The sequence below is a fragment of the Rattus norvegicus genome, chromosome 12 (genome assembly GCF_036323735.1).
Source record: "Rattus norvegicus strain BN/NHsdMcwi chromosome 12, GRCr8, whole genome shotgun sequence".
Taxonomy (NCBI): Eukaryota; Metazoa; Chordata; class Mammalia; order Rodentia; family Muridae; genus Rattus; species Rattus norvegicus.
Genome location: NC_086030.1, coordinates 683,898 through 691,162, shown reverse-complemented (window position 1 = coordinate 691,162; position 7,265 = coordinate 683,898). Strand labels below are relative to the sequence as shown.

The following is a 7,265-nucleotide window of genomic DNA, read 5'->3' as shown; positions in this document are numbered from 1 at the left end:
TATTTTTTCAACATAAGGTTCCTTATGAAAAAGGTAGCATTGAGACTTCTTTAACACTGAGAACCTTAGAACTGAATAGATACAAAATCACAAGGAACTTTAAATTATAATGTGCTTTCCTGACATAAAATCAGAAACCTTCACACACTTCTGTGAAGTCAGACAGTTTGAAGGATACAGAGGAGGACACACAGCTATCAATATATAGTAAATTTTATAGAGGAAAGCCTAGATTAATCTAATTAATTGGTAAATTAAAATTATTTACCAAATAAATTAATTAAATTATTACTAAATAATAATTACTAAATAACTCAAAGTATTTGAACTTATACACAATTTGTTTGGTCTTAGTCAGTCAAGTTTTTTTAAAACAAAACACAGTAAAAAAAAAAAAAAGAGAAGAAATACAAGACCAGCATTCACTTTAGAAATTCTCAGGAAACTTGATTTTCCTAGTTTGTGTCCAAAGATTAACATCTTGTCTAGCCATTTCCTGCCTGTCCAAAGGACTTAGATTTGGTTCCTATTGTTGACTTTTCGTGGCTCACACATCTTATAACCCTATCTTCAACTCACCCTGCATCCTCTTTTGGACTTCATAGAGAGCTCCATGTGTGCCATACTTTTATATAAAAATTAAAATAATTTATAAAATATTAGCACTCCCTTAGTCATAGAATATGGTAACACATTTTAAAAGTAATTTAAATGAATTATAATTTTGTACTTTTGTAATTAACTGAAGCTCCACTTAATAAAATACTATAAAGTTTCATAAATTCAGTAATCCTGCCATAACCGGCACATCAGGCCTGTAGAAGGACATTCTGGAGTATGGTGTTGATGATGATTATATCAAGAGAAAAAACAGTTAAGTGATGATATAGTCAGCTTATATTAATCTGATTTTGTATGAGAAGTTCAATGGAATATGTCTTCCATGATATGCTGCTTCTGGCTAAATGTAAGAACCTATGTTTAATTCTATATTTTCTTTTCTATCAAGCTTCGGATTACGTATTAGAGATCAATCCCTTTCAAAACAACATTATTTAAAGTCCAGATTTAACCTAATTTTTCAGTAAGTAGGAAAATCTCTGCCTTGCAAAAGATAAATCATATTTTCCCATATAGAAATTATCTCCATGTTTTAAAAGTCTAATTGTTTCTATTCTATACATTCAGTGAAGCTTGGTTATCATTTGCTTAACAGCTAATATCCATGTGTAGGTGATATAGGACATACTTGTCTTTCTGGGTCGAGGATACCTCACTTGGGATGTTAATTTTCCAGTTCCATCCTTTGCCTGCAAATTACATGATGCCATTTTCTTTAACAACTGTGTAATATTGGAATATGTAAACTATCAAATTTTATTCATCCATTCTTCTTTAGAGAGGCATCTAGCTCGCTTCCACTTTCTGGTTATTAGGAATAGAGCAGCATTAAATATAGTAGAGAAAGTCTTTCTCTGATATGATGAAATATGCTTTGGGTTTATGGTGAAGAGTGGTATAGCTAGATCTTGAGATAAATTGATTTCCAACTTTCTGAGAAACCTCCATACTGATTTTCATAGAGGGTGAAAAAGTTTGCATATTTTTATTAAAAACCATTTTTTTATTTTTATGTACTTTGTACATTTGTCCTCTATAGAATGAATTGTTGGTTAAATATCTTTTCCCATTCTGTAGGTTCTTGATTTGCCTAATGACAGTGTCTTTTGTCATGTATAGCTTCTTGGTTTAAGGAGGTCCCATTTTTATTAAATTTTGGTGTTAGCACTTTCACTAATAGGGTCTTGTTCAGAAAGCTTTCTCTTCTGTCAGTGAGTTCAAGGTTATTCATTACATACTCTCCTAACATATTGAGTATATCTGGCTTATTGTAGTTTTGTTGCATTTGTAGTTGAGTTTTGTACAGGGTGATAAGTATAAACCTATTTTAATTCTCCTGCATGCAGACATTTGATGAAATCTACCATAGGTATGTAAATTTGTGTCTGGCTTATCAGGCCAATTCTTTTTATCACTGTGTCTGTTTTGTGACAATAGCAAACTTTTAGTATATCACAGTGTTTTAGATATCCAGTTCTCTGTCTCTCTCTGTCTCTCTCTGTCTCTCTCTGTCTCTCTGTCTCTGTCTCTGTCTCTCTCTCTCTCTCTGTGTGTGTGTGTGTGTGTGTGTGTGTGTGTGTTTACTTCCATTTGAAGTTGAGATTAATCCATTCAAGATCTGTCAACTGTACTGGAATTTTGATGTTGATCACACTGGATCTAATAAATACTTTTGGTAGAATGACCATTTCTTTTTTTTTTCTTGGACACTCTCTTTATCTACATTTCAAATATAATCCCCTTTCCTGGTTTCTCCTCCCCCCAAAAAAAACCTATTCCATCCCCACACCCCTGCCTCCATGAGGGTGCTCCCGCAACCTACCTACCCACTCCCTCCAACCTCCCCAAACTGGCATTCTACTATAATGAAGCATCAAGCCTTCATTGGAGCAAGGACCTCTCCTCCTATTACTGCCCAACAAGGCTGTCCTCTGTTACATATGCGACTGGAGACATGGGTCACCCCATGTGTATTCTTTGGTTGGTGGTTTAGTCCCTGGGAGTTTTGGGGTGTCTAGTAGGTTGATCCTATTCTTCTTATGAGGTTGCAAATCCCCTCACATACCTCAGTACTTTCTCTAACTCCTCCAATGGACCCCATTCTCAGTCCAGTGTTTGGCTGCAAGGACTTGCCTCTGAATTTCTCAGGCTCTGACAGAGCCTATCTGGAGACAGCTTCTGTCAGCATGCAACTCTTGGCATTGCCAATAGTGATTAGGTTTGATGACTGCATGTAGGATGGATCACCATGTGTGGCAGGCTCTGGATGGCCTTCCCTACAGTCTCTGCTCCACACTTTGTGTCCGTATTTTCTTCTGTGATTATTTTTCCCCCTTCTAAGAAGAACTGAAACATCCACACTTTTGTCTTTCTTCTTGAGCTTCATGTGGTCTGTAAATTGTATCTTGGGTATGCCAAGTTTTAACATTAATATCCACTTCTCAGTGAGTACATATCGTGTGTGTTCTTTTCTGATTGGGTTACCTCATTCAGGATGATATTTTTTACTTCCATTCATTTTCCTAAAACTTTCATGAAGTCATTGTTTTTAATAGCTGAGTAATTATCCATTGTCCAAATATACCACAGTTTCTGTATCCATTCCTCTGTTGAATGACATGTAGGATTTTTCCCAGCTTCTGGATATTATAAAGAAGACTGATATGAACATAGTGGAGCATGTTTCCTTGTTATGTGTTGGAGCATCTTTTGGGTATATGCCAAGGAGTTGTATAGCTGGGTCCTCAGATAAAACTGTATCTAATTTTCTAAGGAAATGACAGACTAATTTCAAGATAATTTCTTAAGACTGTTCTAAGAGCAAGAGTCGACAAATGGGACCTCGTAAAATTGCAAAGCTTCTGTAAGGCAATGGACACTGTCCTTAAGACAAAATGTCCACCAACAGATTGGGAGAAGATATTTACCAATCCTACATCTGATAGAAGACTAATGTCCAATACATACAAATAACTCAAGAAGTTAGACTCCAGAAAATCAAATAACCTTATTAAAAATGGGATACAGATCTAAACAAAGAATTCTCAGCTGAGGAATATTGAATAGCAAAGAATTACCTAAAGAAGTGGTCAACATCCTGAGTTATCAGGGAAATGCAAATCAAAACAATCCTGAGATTCCACCTAACACCAGTTAGAATGGCTAAGATAAAAATTTCAGTTAAAGGCAGATGCTGGCGAGGATGTAGAGATAGTAGAATACTCTTTCGTTGTTTGTGGGATTGTAAAATGGTACATCCACTCTGGAAATCAGTCTGGAGGTTCCTTAGAAAAGCCCTGGTGAACAGGGGTATGTAAGCATTCTTTTGGAGACAGAGTCGGAAGAATTGGATGAGGAACCATTGGAGAGTGGACTGGGAGGAGGATAATGACTGGACTGTATATAAAACAAGCCAAAATCAACAAAAGCAATAATAATAAAAATAATAATGAGGAGGAGGAGGAGGAAGAATTGGCAGAGGAAGAAGAGGAAGAAGAGTAGAAGGAGGAGAAAAATAGAAAATATTCATGGAAAGGGAGTGATAACCCCACCCAATTCATCTTCCAACTTTTGAAAAAGAATTTTTAAAAACATGAAAATAGCTGTATTGGGGTTGGGGATTTAGCTCAGCGGTAGAGCACTTGCCTAGCAAGCACAAGGCCCTGGGTTCAGTACCCAGCTCTGAAAACATAAAATAAAATAAAATAGCTGTATTGCTACATGCATTTTATACCAGCCCTTGAGGGGAGGCGGTAGCAGAGTGATTTTAAAGCCAGCCTGGTCTACATACAGAGCCAACTCAAGTATAGCCAAGATTAAATATTGAATGAAACCATCAAAAGCAAAAGGCTGGTCAAACTGTACTTGAACAATAATCCATGTCCCAATACTGGAAACCAACACATCTTGACAACATTGTGTATGTGCTTATAACTTTAGAGATAAATATGCAAGAGTAGGGTTATGGAATCTCCCTCTGTGACTTAAACAAGTAAATAACCCCTAGGTTATGGCAGAGGTAACCCTGAACAAAGATCCATAGAGGTCATTGTATTAAGCTTCGAGGATGAAGCCTAGATTGCCTTGGAGACTCTAAGATGTTGATAATGTCAAAGTAGTCTTGTATACTGGCCAAAGCATGCTGCTAACGGGGAATAAACACAGCTCAAAAGAAAGATGAGTTTTGTAGTCAATATATTTGAAAAGAGGTGGAGATCCAAAGAATGCTTTGAAATTAAATAGGAGATTCAGAATTTAGAGTTTGTCTAGCTGGGTTTTAGTCTTACTTTCATCTATATTTCCATATTATGTCCCCTTTTCTCCCTTTTGGAATGGTAATGTATATTTTGTGTCACTGTGTGTTGAAAGTAAGTGATCTGCATTTTCATGTTGATTTTACAGAGGATTACAGTAAGGAGATTGCATGAGTCTCAGAAGAGACCTGGAACTTTCGAACAGTGCAGACCCTTGAAGTTGGACTATGGGGCCCACAGAATAAAATTTGTGAGTGTGAATGAAAATGGTCCTTGTAGGCTACTCTGGAGTGTCAATATGAGGAAGTCTGGTTTTGCTAGAGCAAGTGTGGCTCTCTCTTTTGCAAGAAGTGTTTTATTCTGGCAGAGAGGGGTGAGGAGCTTTGAAGTTTAAGAAGCACAAGCCATGCCAAATGTCACTTTTATGTTTTGCTGCCTTGGGATCTGGATATAGAATTCTAAGCTATCTCTCCAGCCAGCTCACTACCAAGTTTTTAGCCTCGATGATAATGGATTAAACTTCTGAACTGTAAGCCAGCCCTAAATAAATGTTTCCCATTAAAAGAGTTGTTATGGACCCTGTATCTCTTCACAGCAATAGAACCCTAACTAAGACAAATAATATAAAATAATGAAACTTCAAATCTTTGAAGAAAGAAACTGAAGAAAATATTAGAATATGGAAAGATACCCTAGGCTTATACTACCAGTAAGATTAATATAGCAAAAATAGCCATCCTACTTAAAAGAATCTACAGATTTAATGAAATCTCCATAAAAATTGCCACATAGTCCTTTACAGACCTTACGAGAACAATATGTAATTTCATATGGAAAAGCATTATGTCCAGGATAGCTAAAATGATTCAGTACAATAAAAGAAAATCCAACCCTATTACAATCCCTGATTTCAAGATCTATAACAGAGCTGTAATAATAAGAGTCAGACGCAGATATGTGTCCCCAACCAATGAACAGAAGCTTCTGACCCCGCTGGTTGAATTAAGGAAAAGCTAGAAGTTGAGGAAGAAGGTGACCCTGTAGGAAGACCAGCAGTCCCAATTAAGCTGGATCCCTGAGATCTCTTCCACACTGGATGACCAAGTAGGCAGCATACACCAGCTGATATGAGACCCCCAACACATCTACAGCAAGAAATCCCAGGTCTGGGTTAAATCAGAGAAGATGCACCTAACCCTCAGGAGACTGGAGGACCCAGGAACTTTAGAGATCTGGTGGAATGGGTGGGGTGGGGACATCTTCCTGGAGGCAGGGAGGGCAGGGAGGAGGTATGGGATGTGGTACAGTCAGAGGGTGGACCAGAAGAGGAATAAAATCTGGAGTGTACAAATAAATATAAATTTTAAAAAGACACAGGTATGGGCATTAAAGCATACAGTTTGATCAGTGAAATGCAGAATAAGACTCAGACATAAATCTACATACTTATGAACACATTATTTTTGATGAAGAAGCTAGAAATACACAGTGGAAAAAGAAAGCATCTTCAACAATATTTATGTTCTAACTGGATTTTTACATGTAGAAAAAGAAATAGAACTGTATCTATCACCCTGTGCAAAACTCAAGTCCCAGTTGATGAAAGAGCTCAATGTAAAACCCGACATACTGAACTTTATAGAAGAAAAAGTGGGAAATAATTTTGAATGCATTAGCACAGGAGAGAATTTCCTGAAGAGAATACTAATAAGACCAGCAATATGATCAATAATTGAAAAAAAAAGTTGCCTCAAGAAACTAAAAATCTTCCATAAGGCAAAGAACACTGTCAGTAGGAGGAAATGGAAGTTTACAGAATTGGAAAAGATTCTCACAAACTCCCCATCTGACAGAGGGCTAATATCCATTATATATAAAGAACTTAAGAAACTAGATGTCAGCAAAATATTCCAATTACAAAATGGGGTGCACATCTAAAGAGACTTCACAACAAAGCAGTCCTGAGTAGCTGAGAAACACATAGAGAAACGTTCAACCTCCTTAGCCAACAAAGAAATGAAGTGAAAACTACCATGAAATACTATTTTATAACTATCAGAATGACTAAGAGTAATAGTGAATGTGACAGTTCATGCTATTGAGAATGTGGTTCAAGGGGAAACTTTTGTTGGTTGGAGTGCAAACTTCTACAGCTCCAATAGAAATGAATATAACAGTTTCTCAGAAAGATAGGAATCAATCTTCTAAAAGACCCAAGCATACTATTCTTGGGAATATACCCATAGGATGCTCCATTCTACCACAAGGACACCTGTTAAATTATATTCATCATGGCTTTACTCATAATATCCATAAACTTGAAACCATGTGGATATTCTTCAACCAAAAATTAATAAAGTGTGGTAGATTTGTATAATGGAGTATGACTCA

At 36.6% G+C, this 7,265-nt stretch overlaps 1 pseudogene; it reads left to right on the top strand.

Moving 5' to 3' along the window:
- The window catches only part of LOC134481233 (N-alpha-acetyltransferase 11-like), a 39,661-nt pseudogene that overhangs the window by 16,009 nt on the left and 16,387 nt on the right, over positions 1–7,265 (top strand).